The sequence below is a fragment of the Cibotium barometz genome, chromosome 18 (assembly GCF_041138505.1).
Source record: "Cibotium barometz isolate CiBa-2024 chromosome 18, ASM4113850v1, whole genome shotgun sequence".
Taxonomy (NCBI): Eukaryota; Viridiplantae; Streptophyta; class Polypodiopsida; order Cyatheales; family Cibotiaceae; genus Cibotium; species Cibotium barometz.
Genome location: NC_141063.1, coordinates 37259336 through 37274881, shown reverse-complemented (window position 1 = coordinate 37274881; position 15546 = coordinate 37259336). Strand labels below are relative to the sequence as shown.

The following is a 15546-nucleotide window of genomic DNA, read 5'->3' as shown; positions in this document are numbered from 1 at the left end:
ACTCTTTAAGGAATTAAAATTACTTGTAGATTAAATCCAAATTGAGTCTAGATATACTCCACTTATGAAGATAAAATACCCTCATTGCAAATTACCTGTAAAGTAGTAAGAACATATTTTCAAGTAATAAAAACTACTTCATAACCACCTGTAAAATATTTGGTACTATAGACTACTTTTGAAGTACAAAAAAACTACTTTATATAAAATCCAGAGAAATACTCCACTTATGAATAAAAAATACTCTCATTGCATATTATTGAATACCTGTAAAGTAGTAAGCACAAATTTGCGATAACTTAAAACTACTTGAGAAGTACTTAAAACTACCTGTAAAGTAGTAAGCTCATATTTTCAAGCACTTAAAACTACTTGAGAAGTATTGTAGACTACATTTCAAGTATTGTAAACTACTTGTATATTTAATCCAAAATGAGTTTACAATTATGGCAGTGTTTATAGATGTCAAATACAAAATGAGTTTACAAAAACTCAAGATCCAAAAAGTGTTTACAAATATCCAAGGTTTCAATAAGATTGTCATAATACGAGTACATATAAAAATTGATTCTATTGCAAAATGGACAATTGTCAAAGTCTATAAAGAATTATTTGCACATGCATACATCTAAGTGCTACCTATGGAATTTCCTTCCTTGCTTCATGTATGCAGCATAAGACAAGATGACCCCACCTTGTCTCAATTTGTTGTTAACAAACCTATTTGAATCATCCTGCATGGGACCCTATCTGAATCATCCTGCATGGGACCCTCCCAATATTCTGCAAATGGTATGTAATCAATAGCCTGAAGCCATTTTCCAAGCTCATTTACCATGTAATTATGCTTCCTCTCTTGTAGCAAAATCAAGTATGTACCTGGACTATTCAACTTACACTTATAGTAGTTGTTGTGTCGAGAGCATGTTCCTCTCGTTGTATCTCGGGAACCTTTTCCAAAAATTATATAGGTTCTTGAAGAAAACTAGTTTGCCCAAATCAAAATTGAAATCTGCAACATCACATAACTCTTGACCAATTAAGGCACACATGCACTTTGAAGCACAAGGGAAATAATGCTCCATCATTTTTTGAACGTTTCGGAGGAGGGTAGAAATCCAAATATAAACGTTTGCAAATTTGCATGCAAGGGCTGCACATCCTTGTGCACAAAGTGGATCACCTCCTCTCCTGATACCTTTACTTGTATGTTATCATAAGTATCCAGATTTGGAGGTTCCTCTTTCTTCAAACGGCATGTCTCCTTGCAAGTTAAGAACCTATGCCACTCAATCTAGATCCTCTGTATCTATAAACTTTGACATAGTCTGATACTGTAGGCGGCACTCTGTCAATCTTGAGCTCCTCAACCCTCTATATCGCCACATGAGCCTTTTGGACCTCTAATAAACAAAAATGATTATCAACACATTAACCTAAATTCATCAAAACTTTATTCAAGGAGACTCAATGCATTAAAAAGAGGCATAGATGACAAGGAGTTTCAAAAAAGGATGCATTTCATTAAAATAGGGTTAGCCAATACAAATAGTGGCAACAATGCTCATAGATGCACATTAAATATAAGAGACCAAAAATTGGCAGGTGTGCCAGTGATACGAACATGTGCATACAAGTAGTTTACAACTTCTTACATCATGCAGAGTACTTATGTAAGTGTGTGAAGGGGGGTCAATGGGATTGGGTCCAGTACTTTTATTGCTTGGTTGTGGTTGCTTTGACACTGCAGGGGATGATTCAATGTCTTCATCACCATCGACTAGAGTCTAGTGCTAGCTTTGTCTTCTTTGGAGGGAAGGATCCTACAAACATGATAGCCTTTCAATAACAATAATAATGATATTACAATATGGTTAAAAATTAAAAACAAGGTACCTTCATTTGTATTTTTCTTTCTTCCATTCGTTTGCTAGATGCTTATTTTTATGTTTGTCTTTAAATTGGCTTAGCGTCACATCCAGAGAGGCTTTAGTATCAGCATTTGAACCTACACATGTTGCTACCTCTCCTGCTCCCCTTCTTTTCTCTCATTGTCAGAATTTTTCACAACCTTCATTGCTGCATACACACTTGCTTTGCTCCATGACTTCATCTGGTGACTTTTTATGCAAGTCATCGACCATAGGCTTAGTTGACACATCTGCCATGCCATCCAAATCTAGCCCATCTTGCAGAGCTTGTCACTTTGCTCCAGCCCTCATCTACATCTGACCTCTCCAAACTCTCCCCTTTTCCTAACCTTGCACATGTCGACCCCCTCCTAAAATCCCCTACATTTACAATCCAAGTACATGTATAAGATTCATACCAAAGGGTAGCATAACATATAAAACATCATCAAAGATAACATACTCAAACATCATGAAAGATTACATACTCTCTTGCTTAGCGACTATCCGAGGCGCCCCAAGAAGCAAAGATCGTGCATTGTCTAGGATGGTCTCATTGCGACCAAGACCCACACAAAACATACTCGAGGCAATCACACTTGCAAAGCATAAAGGGTGGTATTTGTGTTTGCAGGCTAGCATATATATACCAATTACATTTGCAGCAACTAATGGATCTCCACACCCAGCATAGTTTCCTACCACCTTGATTGTGGCCTCTTCATCTTTTGGTGCTTTGTAGGGTGTGGGTACCAAACACAGCTTCTCACCTTGCTTAAAATGCAACACCATATTTTCTATAAATGCTAAATGCTATACATATAAACCCCCAAGGGCTAGTTCATGTGCAACTAGCAAATTAATAGGTCCATGCCAAGTATAACAAAGTGGGCAACTAACAAAATACAAAAATCTCTCATAGTAGATATCACGACCAAAATACCAAAATCATTAGCTTTCCCACCGCCAAAGCCAAAATACTAAAGGGATAACCTTTCCGGTAATTTCTCATGCCAAATCAGCATTACCATGTCCCAGCCATACCAACCTACACGTTGTCCATTCAAACACATTACACTTTAGGAACACTTGCTAAAATTACACAACAACACATAAGCATTAAATCTAACACTTAGTTCCAGCCATCCCTAAATTCATATGTCCTACACATGGAATATTCGGAATCACCCAAATGCCATGCTACAAACATAGTTGTAATTAGGCATCCCTCAATTAACCACAAAGGAATTGATAGATAAACCATAGCATCCCTCCTACCTGGGCTAGTAACTGTCCTCAGTTGCATCATATTAACTAGCCTCTGTCTGAAAGTAAGATTGGATGAGGTTGGGATGTTACAGTTTGTCAGCCCGTTCCTGTGTGGGTTGATTGGGGGATGCCTAATTACAACTATGTTCGTAGCATGGTAATTGGGTGATTCTAAATATTCCATGTGTAGGACATATAAATTTAAGGATTTAATGTCTATGTGCTATTGTATAATTTTACTAGGTGTTGCTAATGTGTAATGTGTTTGAATAGACAACCTATAGGTTGGTGAGATTGAATGGACAACTTGTAATGTGTAATGTGTTTGAATGGACAGCCTCTAGGTTGGTGAGATTGATGAACTTTGTGCTCATCGAAAGCCGGTATGGCTGGGACATGTGATAGCAGTGCTTTGGCGTGAGCAATTACTGGGAAGGTTTTCCCTTTAGTATTTTGGCTTTAGCAGGAAACCAACGATTTTGGTATTTTGGCTTTAGCAGGAAACCAACGATTTTGGTATTTTGGCCATGATATTTACTATGAGAGATTTTTGTATTTTGTTAGCCATCCATTGTTGCTATACACAGGCATGGACCTATTAATGCGGTTGCATGTGAACTAGCCCTTGGGGGTTTAGATGTATTTTTCCTTAGTAATTTGGATAGGAAGGATTTATTTAAGCTTTTGGTAAAAGCAACTCCTATTTTATGTAAAGGGAAAGCCCATGCAAGAGCATGCAACTTTTTTTTGCACGTGGGGTTTTTTTTGTGAATAAGAACATAAATACCCAAGAAGAGAATGCAACTATTTTTTTGTGAATAAGAGCATGCAACTATTTTTTGCACGTGGGGTTTTTTTTGTGAATAAGAACATAAATACCCAAGAAGTGGGAGTATGTAGACACTTCTTGGGGGGGGGGGGATTGCACCCAATGTGTTAAAGGTGATGTCTACTCTATGTCTTGTTTTTATTTTTTTTATGGTCAATCATATCAATTTGAATTCAATTCTATGGTTAGTTCTTGATGTTTATATGAGTTTTAAATTATTCTTCAAAAAGAATAATTTAAAGCTCACATAAACACATAAACATCAAAACCACTGGCATAGGACCTCAAATACTTTTTGAAGAATAATTTAAAACTCACATAAACATCAAGAACTAACTATAAATTTGAATTCAAATTGCCAAGATTGAGGATAAATTTTAAAAAAAACCAAGAGATAGAGTAGACATCACCTTCAACACACTATTGGGTACAATCTCCTCCCCAAGAAGTGTTGGCATACTCCCACTTCCTGGGTATTTATGTTCACATTCACAAAGATAGCCTGCATGTCAAAAATAGTAACACTCTCTTGCACTGGATTACCCTTTACATAAAATAGGAGTTGCTTTTACTAAAGCTTAAATAAATCCTTCTTATCCAAATCACTAAGGAAAAATACATATAAACCCCCAAGGGCTAGTTCACGTGCAACCAAATTAATAGGTCCATGCCTAAGGGCTAGTTCACATGCAACCAAATTAACAGGTCCATGCCCATGTATAACAAAAGTAGGGCTAATAAAATACAAAAAAATCTCATAGAGTAAATATCATGGCCAAAATACCAAATTCATTGTCTTTCCCGCCAAAGCCAAAATATTAAAGGGAACACACACACACACACACGCGTGCACGCATGCACAACGCACATGTATGAAACCGCACATGCACCCTCTCTCACACACTCGCACTTGTGCTACTGCAGGTATAGGCCCTTATGCTTAGTGTGTATGTGTGTGTGTGTGTGTGTGTACACACGTACACGGGATGTACACATACATGTGTACATGTGTGTATGTTCACTACTATAAATATGTGTGTACATATGTGTGTTCACACGTCTCTCTCTCTCTCGCTCTCTCGCTCTCTCTCTCACACACACACACACATACGCATGCATGCTCTTCTCTCTGCATCTCTCTCTCACACACACACAACACACATGTATAATGTCTACACATGCACCTTCACACTCTCTCTCTCTCTCTCTCTCTCTCTCTCTCTCTCTCTCTCTCTCTCTCTCGCGCTACTATAGGTATAGACCCTTGCATTGCTCAGACAGTGTATGTGTGTGTTTTTATTTGTGGACATGTATGTGAAGATACATGTACATGTGTGTGTCAACTATATGCACTTTATGAGTGCACACGTGCCTGGGAGTGTGTACCTTTATGTGTCGATAGTGTGTGTACACATGTCTATGTAAGTGTACCATCAAGTAGTAAAGCCTTAAGGAGGGTAGCTCATGCTACTGTCACACTCAGACTATGTGTGTATCGATTATGTCTGTGTGACTATGTGTGTCAACTTTGTAGACACATGTGTGGGATTACATGTGTCACCCCATGTGTGTGTGTGTGTGTGTGTATGTGTTTGTGATGCATTGATGTCTATGCATGTGTATATCTCTATGTGCATGTGTGAAAGAGAGTGTGAGTGAGCAACTTTGTGCTTGTGTGTGGATGCACGTGCATGTGTGTGTTTGTGTGTACATGTTTACATGTGTGTGTATGCACGAACAGTTGTGTGCATGCATACGTGCATGTGTGTGTGTGTGTGTGTGTGTGTGTGTGTGTGTTTGCACGCTTGAGTATGTGCATGCATGTGTATATGTATGTGTATATTTGTGTATGTTGTGTAAATGTGTATATTTGTGTATGTTGTGCAAATGTGTGCAAGTGTGTATGTGTGTGTATGTATTTGTGTGTATGCTTTTATGTGTATGCACATAAATGCATGTGTGTGGGTGCGTGTGCATGCATGTGTCGATTCTATATGCATGTGTAAGTGTGTGTGTGTCGATTCTATATGTTTATGTATGTGCACACACAAGAAAAGTGTATGTGTGTATATGTGTTCATGTGTGTGTGCCAACTCACTGTACACACATGCATGTGCGACTTTGTATGCCTTTATGTGTTGATGGTGTGTACGCACACATGTCTGTGTGAGTGCACCTTTATGTATATTAATGCTTAATGAAGGTAGCTCTCACGTTACCCTCGCACTTAGACTGTGTGTATCAACTCTGTGTGCATGCGTATGATTGTATGTGTCGACCAAATTGCATGTGTGCATGCAACACTATGTTTATGCTTGTGTGTGTGTATGCTTATATGTATGCAAGTGTATGTGTCTATGTGTATGTGTGTATATCTGTGCTTGTGTGTGTGGATACACACATGTATATACATGCATGTGTGTGCACATGTGTGCATGCATATGTTCACATGTATATGTGTGTGCATTTTCATGTGTATGTATACACATGTATTTGCAGTGTATGTTTGTGTGTGTGTGTGTGTGCTTGTGTGTACAAGTGTCTACATGTGAGCATGCGAGTATGTCTTTATGTGCATCATGTGCACTTGTGTGTGCACACGTATATGTGGGTGTGTATACACACATGTGCATGTGTGTGATTGGGTGTGTGTCGATTTTATGTATGTGCATGAGAGTGTGTATATGTGAGCCTATATGTATGTAGTATGTCTCTATGTGTGCATGCAACATAAGCGAGTGTGAGTGGTGCATCTATGTGCATGTGTGTATGGATGCACTTATGTATATACATGCGTGTGTGTGTCTACATGTGTACATGTGTGCATCTATGTGCGTGTTTGTATGGATGCACTTGTGTATGTACGTGCATGTGTGTGCGTGTACATGTGTACATGTGTACGCATGAATGTGCACTTATGTATGCATGTGCATGTGTGCATACGTGCACGTATGCGTATGTGTGCATGCGTGTGCACGCACATGTATGTGCATATGTATACAAGTGTGTGTGTGTGTGTAGAAGTGTGTGCGTGCAAGTATGCAAGAGTGTGTGTATATGTATGTATGCCTTTATGTGTATGTGCATCATTTGCATGTGTGCGTGTACGTGTGTGGGTGTGTGTGCATGCATGTGCATGTATGTGATTATATATGTCGATTCTATGTGCATGACATGGGACCTCAAAGAATAATTCAAAAGTCAGATAAACATCAAGAACTAACCATAGAATTGAATTCAAATTGACAAGATTGAGCATAAAGTAAAATAAAAACAAGAGATAGAGTAGACATCACCTTCAACATACTATAAGGTCTCAGGGGCCTCACTAAAAATATGTAAGTATACCACGTGAGTTTAAATAAAGGGGTTTTTTATTTCCAATTTTGAAGGTAAATTTATAGAAATACATTTACAAAAGGGGTTTTTTAATCAATTTTGAAAAAAACCCGTAATTCCATAAAGAAAAAGGGGTCATTTTATTCAAGAAAAATTTATAGGTAAGGGGTTTTTTAAATACCCCTTGAACTCACGTGATACATAGGGTTTCTTAGTAGTGCACCCCTCCTCGGAGTATTAGGTACAATCTCCCCCCCAAGAAGTATTGGCATACTCCCACTTCTTGGGTATTTATGTCCTTATTCACAAAATAGCCCACATGCCAAAAATAGTTGCATGCTCTTGTCCTTTACATAAAGTAGGAGCTGATTTTACCAAAAGCTTAAATAAATCTTTCTTATCCAAATCACTAAGGAAAAATACCTATAAACTCCCAAGGGCTAGTTCATGTGCAACAACCAAATTAATAAGTTCATGCCCATATATAACAAAGTGGACGGCTAACAAAATACAAAAATCTCTCACAGTAAATATCACGGGCCAAAACACCAAAACCATTAGCTTTCCCACTACCAAAGCCAAAACACTAAAGGGAAAACCTCTTCGGTAATTGCTCATGCCAAATCACCATTATAATGTCCCAACCATACCGGCTTACGAGCACAAAGTTAGTCAATCTTACCAACGTATAGTTGTCTATTCGAATACATTACACTTTAGCAACACCTGCTAAAATTACACAACACACAAGCATTATATCTAACACTTAGTTCCATGCATCCCTAATTTCAGATGTCCTACACATGCAATGTTCAGAATCACCCAATTGCCATGCTACAAACTTAGTGGTAATTAGGCATCCTTCAATTAACCACAATGGAATGCACAGACAAACCGTAACATCCCTCCTACTACCTGGGATAGCATGTCCTCAGTTGCATTATATCAACTGGCCTCTATTTGAAAGTAAAATTGGATGAGGCTGGGATGTTACGGTTTGTCCGTTTGTTCCTCTATGGGTTGATTGGGGTATTCCTAATTATAAATATGTTTGTAGCATGGCACTTGGGTGATTCTGAATATTCCATGTGTAGGATATATCAATTTAGGGATGGCTGGAACAATTAAGTGTTAGATTTAATGCTTATCTGCTATTGTATAATTTTACCAGGTGTTGCTAATGTGTAATGTGTTTGAATAGATAGCATGTAGGTTGGTGAGATTGAATAGACAACCGATAGGTTTGTAATGTGTTTGAATAGACAACCTGTAGGTTGGTAAGATTGAATGGATAACCTGTAATGTGTAATGTGTTTGAATGGACGTGAGATTGAATGGACAACCTATAATGTGTAATGTTTTTGAATGGACAACCTGTAGGTTAGTGAGATTGATGAACTTTGTGCTCGTTGTAAGCCGATATGGCTACTAGGACATGATGGTGGTGCTTTGGCGAGAGTTGATTTCTAGGAAGGTTTTTCCTTTAGTATTTTGGCTTTGGCAAGAAAGCCAACGATTTTGGTATTTTGGCCATGATATTTACTATGAGAGATTTTTGTATTTTGTTAGCCGCCCACTTTTGTTATACATGGGCATGGACCTATTAATTTGGTTGCACGTAAACTAGCCCTTGGGGGTTTATATATATTTTTCCTTATTGATTTGGATAGGAAGGATTTTTTAAGCTTTTGGTAAAAGCAACTCCTATTTTATGTAAAGGGCAAGCCCATGCAAGAGCGTGCAACTATTTTTAGCATGTGGGCAATTCTTGTGAATAAGGACATAAGTATGCTGACACTTCTTGGGGGGGGAGGGGAGATTGTACCCAATGGTGTGTTAAAGGTGATGTCTACTCTATCTCTTGTTTTTATTTTAATTTATGCTCAATCATATCAATTTGAATTCAATTATATGATGAGTTCTTGATGTTTATGTGAGTTTTGAATTATTCTTCAAAAAGAATAATTTAAAGCTCACATAAACATCAATTCTATTTGAAGAATAATTCAAAACTCACATAAACATCAAGAACCACTGACACATGACCTCAAATACTTTTTGATGAAGAATAATTTAAAACTCATATAAACATCAAGAACTAACCATAAATTTGAATTCAAATTGACAAGATCGAACATAAATTAAAATAAAAACAAGAGATAGAGTAGAGACATCACGTTCAACACTATTGGGTACAATCTCCCCCCCAAGAATTGTTGATATACTCCCACTTCTCCTTATTCATAAAAATAGAGTAGAGACATCACGTTCAACACACTATTGGGTACAATCTCCCCCCCAAGAATTGTTGATATACTCCCACTTCTCCTTATTCATAAAAATAGCCCATATGTCAAAAATAGTTACACTCTCTTGTATGGGCTTACCCTTTACATAAAATAGGAGTTGCTTTTACCAAAAGCCTAAGTAAATCCTTCCTATCCAAATCACTAAAGAAAAATACATATAAATCCCCAAGGGCTAGTTCACATGCAACCAAATTAATAGGTCCATGCCCATCTATAACAAAAGTAGGGTTAACAAAATACAAAAATCTAAAAGCCAAAATACTAAAGGGAAAACCTTCCCAGTAATTGCTCATGCCAAAGCACCGCCACGATCATGTCCTAGTCATATTAGCTTATGAGCACAAAATTCGTCAATCTCACCAACCTACAGGTTGTCCATTCAAACACATTACACATTAGCAACACTTACTAAATTACACAACAACACACGAGCATTAAATCTAATACTTAGTTCCAGCCATCCCTAAATTCTTATGTCCATGCTACGAACATAGTGGTAATCAGGTATCTCCCAATTAACCACCACAAAGGAACGGATGGACAAACCGTAACAGTGCATGTATAAGTGTGTCTACACAAGTGGAAGTGTATGTGTGTATATGCATACATGTGTGTGTCGAATGTGTACATATGCATACATGTGTGTGTCGAATGTGTGCATGTAACTCTATGTGTGCACATGTGCATGCGAGTGTTTATACCTTTATGTGTCAAAAGTATGTACACGCACATGTCTATGTGACTACACATGCATCTATTAAAGCCTTAATGAAGGCAGCTCACATTACCCTCACTCATGCTGAGACTATGTGTATCGACTCTGTGTGTGCATGCGTGTATGATTGTGTGTGCCGAGACAATCACATGTACGCATGCACTGTGTGTGTGCTTGTATGTGTGTTTGCCTATATATATGCACGTGTATGCGTCTCTCTGTACACGTGCACAAGAGAGTGTGTGCATGCATCTATGTGCATGTGTGTGTGTATGCACACATGTATGTATGCATGTATGTGCATATGCATGTATACATGTATGTGTGTATGTGTGTGTGTACACTCAAGTGTGTGCACACACACGTGCTTGTGTTGTGCATGTGTATGCAAGCGTGTGTGTGCATGCTAGCAAGTGTGTGTATGTGTCATGTGCACATGTGTGGGTGTGTGTACATGCACGCATGTGCATGTGGGTTATTGGGTGTGTCGATTCTATGTGCATGCATGTGAGTGTACTTTGTGTACATGCAGTCGTGTGTGTGTGCATGTGCATGTGCATATGCAAGTGTATGACTATATGCGTATATGCTTGCATGTATCTATGCATGTATGTGCAAGTGTGTGTGTATGCGCATGAGTGTGTGTGCATATGTGTCTGTGTGTGTGGGTACACGTGTGTATGTGTATGTAGAATTTTTTTTAAGAAATAGATATTTTTAAAAATAGAAATAGTTATTACTTTTACTTTTTTTTTCATTGGTGGAGATATGTGGTGAGGTGTGCTCACTTATTATAAACTTTCCCTTTGACCATAGAGACACTTGGGTGAATGATGTGGTAGGGGCAAAATAGTGTGGCAAGGGCAAAACAGAGAGAGTAATAAAGCTTGTATTTTCCTCTTTAACTCTCCCTTCGATCACAGAGTGGGTGAGTGTTGTGGCAAGGGCGACATAGTGAGCGCAAGATATCGATATAAAAATAAAACCTTTCTTTTGAAATAAAAATTAAGGGTAAACTTTAAAAAGCCCCAAATGAGGGTCCTACAAGTTGTAAAACTGGTCTTGGCCTTCACTCACTGCGGAGTATGGACTCTTGCGTCTTGCACAGTAATAGTTCAGTTCAGGATAGGCACCCTTGCGCTTCAAAATTGACGAGTATGGTGAAATATAACATGTTTTTTTGTATTTTAGTGTAACTTTTGATGGGCATTTTAAAAATTATGCAAGTATTTTAGGACCGAAATGCTAAAAAATGGGCTGATAGACACTCTTGCCCTTCAAAATTGACGAGTTTGATGAAATATAACATGTTTTTTGTATTTTAGTTTAATTTTTGACGGGCATTTTAAAAATTATGCAAGTATTTTACGATAGAAATGCTGAAAAAGGGGCGTGACGGCAGTCCAAAAGCATTTCGGTAATAGTTATGTTATAATTCAGCTGTTTTGACTAAAAAAAAAAAATAGTTATGTTATAATATAATCCCTGCTGTCTTTTTTAAAAAAAATTAAAAATAATCTAAACTCGCCGCTTGATTTGACACGGTGGTGATGTTTTTTAATGAAAAAAAATAACACTAGGGAGGACTAGTCCCTAATAATTCGTATTAAAGGTGGTTCACCGTTATTTGTTTGATCAATGATGCACTTAAGAGCTAGCACTAGCCGTGTAACTTAATGCACTGACGCGCGCAGTTACCGACTCCACGTTTTAATGACGAAGTTCATGCATGCAGGCTGCACTGCTGCAGCGAGTACTCACTGCTCACTGCTCACTGCTCGCACTTTTTCTTCAAAAGCGAGCACTCAGCAAATTTCCGCTTCACCTGAGCTTCCTCCGCTTCACCTGAGCTTCCTCTCTAGTGCCTGCAAGCTATGGAGTCTCAGGGAGCCTCTCAGAGATATCATGCAATCGGCACTAGCATGGACGTAAAGCAGAAGAAGAAGAAGGTGAGCTCTGTCTCTTCCCTTCGCGGCTTCATGAAGCTGCTGAATTGTGATGTTTGGCAGCAATACTTGGAGCTCACTCAACTGTTCGCCATAGCTTACCTTCCCTATCTTTGCCCTCCTATCATCATAAGCACCTTCATTGCCATATCCATATCTTGGATAGGCATAGGCAACATCACCAATGTATCTTTTGTATTGGAACATTGCCAAGAGATACTGCCTTGTCTCCTCTGTGGCCTTTTTGCCACAGCAGCCAGTCTCTCAGCAGTGTACAGGAAGCTAGGTCCCAGCCATTGCTATTTAGTTGATTTTGCAAGCTTCAGATCTCTTGATGAGCACAAGGTCTCAACAGAGATCTGCCACTTCCTCTCACAGGCTGTGAATACTGGTTTCACAGACAAAAAGATGCTGTTCCAATTGAAAGTTCTTCTGAAATCCGGGCTGGGCGAGGAAACATACGCACCTCCTTATCTGTTCAGAGAGAATGCTGTTCCTTGCCTGACCACAGGGAGAGAAGAGATGGATCACATGATGTTTGGTGCATTGGATGAGCTCTTTGCAAAGACAAATGTGAAGCCCAAACAGGTTGATTATCTCATAGCCAATGTGTGCTTGTTCTACCCTAACCCTTCTTTGGCATCTCGTGTGGTGAATCACTACAAGATGAGAGAAGACATCAAATGCTACAACCTGTCAGGGATGGGGTGTGCTGCAGGCATGATTGGAGTTATCCTTGCAAAGGACATCCTGAGGGTGCACAGAAACAAGCGTGTGGTGGTTGTGAGCACTGAAAACATGACATTAAATTGCTACATGGGCAATGATCTCTCCATGCTGGTCACCAACTGCCTCTTCAGGTGTGGCTCCTCTGCACTGCTCTTGTCCAACTTCAAGCAAGACAGGCAAAGGGCCAAGTTCCAGCTTCTGCAATCCTTCAGAACAACCACAGCTGCAAGGGACTCATCCTACAACGTGGTTGTGACCAAAGAAGATGAAGATGGCTTGGTGGGCACCTCTCTCAGCATCGATCTCTTGGATATAGCAGCACAGGCTATGAAAATCAACATGACGAAGCTAATCCCATCCATGATGCCGTTCAGCGAGCTGCTTAAGAGCGTGATTAGTGTAATACAGATCAAGCTTCTGAAGAGAGGAGGCAAGATGTACACGCCCGATTTCAAGAAGGCATTCACCCACTTCTGCATTCATCCGGGAGGCAAAGCGGTGATTGATGGCATTGGCAAGAGCTTGGGGTTGAGTGAGTATGATTTGGAGCCGGCAAGGATGGCGCTGCACAGGTTTGGGAACACATCTAGCAGCGGGGTATGGTATGCGATGGCGTATTTGGAAGCAAAATGCAGGTTGAAGGAAGGGGACAAAGTGTGGCAGTTGGCGTTGGGGTCTGGGTTCAAGTGCAATAGTGTGGTGTGGAGAGTGTTAAGGGACGTTGATTATCCTAGTTATGGGTGTAATCCTTGGCTTGATTGCATTCACAGGTACCCTGTGGTTATCCCTCAACGCATTCCCACCACCCATCCTTATTACAAGTACTTGTATCCCCATGAAAGAGCAAAGTCACCTGCTGCAGACCAACGTGAAGATGCCGTGCCTGCAGAAAGAATTGCTCACAATTAACGATTAGCATCAAAGAGTTTAATGCATTAATCAGTGATTGTCTTTAATCACACCTCGCAGGTGCCTAATTATCTAATCAGTGTTGTCTTTAATCACACCTTGCAGGTGCCTAATTATCTCATGGAATCTGAGTTTTTAAGATTGTGAAGTTCATAGGCCACTTTGTCTTATAATGCATCCCTTCTAAGTTCTCAGTCGTTTACATCGTCCTTCTGTCGTCCTTGCATTGTGAATGCAGTTCGTCTTTTTTTAAATGTCAATGTAGAAACTTATGTTGTTTTCTGGCTAAGGTCCAAAAGGTCCAATTTTGCAGGCGTTTTAATTGTACGAGCAGTAATATTAAAGTTGTGGGTAGACCCTGGCCCTTCTAGAAGTAAGATTGAAGTTGGGTGGGTACACCCTTGCCCTTCAAAATTGACTGGTTTGGTGAAATATAGCAAGTTTTTTAATATTTCCCTGTAGTTTTTGACCGCCAATTTATAATTTTGCAAGTTTTTTAATGGCCAAAATGCAAAAAAATGGGTGTGCTCGTCAAAAGCAACTATGAGGTCTAATTTTGCAAGGTGTTTTAATTATAACTAGAAGTAAAACTAAAAGTTAGGTGGGTACATATGCATGCATTCTTTTATGGCTATGAGTCCTCTCTCTAGTGAAGGCGTGCCAATTGCTATAAGTAGAAGTAACAAATTGGTTCACACCACATGTGTAATCGTTTTTTTAGTAACATAGAAGGTTAATCCATGAAAAAGTTCAGTTTTGTATTATCCTCAAAATTCAAACATACCTCTCTTCCTCCAACAATACATATCAATATTTTAGACGAAACGAAACCAACAAATGTCATTGATGGCTTCATCATCAATCTACTTTGTTGATTGGAGATGACACTTTCTTTATGGTTATTTAATGACTTTTGTTAGGTAATAGTCCTACTTTTGATATGTATGCTAGTTAGCCAGAGTAACACCATAGATGGATTGGCTTAGTTAGGACTTATAAAACCTAGGAAGAAAGAGCACTTTCATTAATATTTTAATTCCATCGATTGACATGTAAAGCATTCTAATAACGCTCCCGAGTCTTGTACACCTAGGTTAGAACATGAGAAGCTCAGCCAAGAAGGCTAAATGCTTGTATAAGCTTTATAACTAATGATAGGGCACCCCCCTTTCATTACTTACACTTGAAGAGCTGCCTAATGAGAAAAGGCGTATGAAGTATAAGAGCCATTTTCTCATGTTTTTCACTCTTCTCTTCCTCCTCTTTCATGTACTCTTTTATGCATGATGATTAATAGATTTCTCACCCATTGGATGTGGCCCATTATAGTGTGATAATGCATGCGAGAGGGATGCGATAAACAAGCTCTCTATAATGAGGGTTGAGCTCTTAAGCTTTGTTCGAGCTCAGTTGAACTTTGCCACTCTCCACAATGTAAGCTAGAGCATTTATTAGGACAGAGAAGCTCTTAACATGTGCCTAATTAAGGGCTCAATTTAGCCCTTAATTATTACTCTAACTAGCAATTTGAGGATAAAGAGGCCTCACAAGAGACAAAGAAACTCCTTTTGATTAGTGATCCTAATTATCA

At 39.0% G+C, this 15546-nt stretch overlaps 1 pseudogene across 1 annotated transcript; it reads left to right on the top strand.

The window, feature by feature from the left end:
• Nucleotides 1-12141: 12141 nt before the first annotated feature.
• Nucleotides 12142-14050, top strand: LOC147629271 (3-ketoacyl-CoA synthase 13 pseudogene; annotated as a pseudogene). Its single transcript, XR_015268004.1, has one exon. The product of XR_015268004.1 is annotated as a 3-ketoacyl-CoA synthase 13 pseudogene (transcript).
• The last annotated feature ends 1496 nt before the right edge of the window (nt 14051-15546 follow it).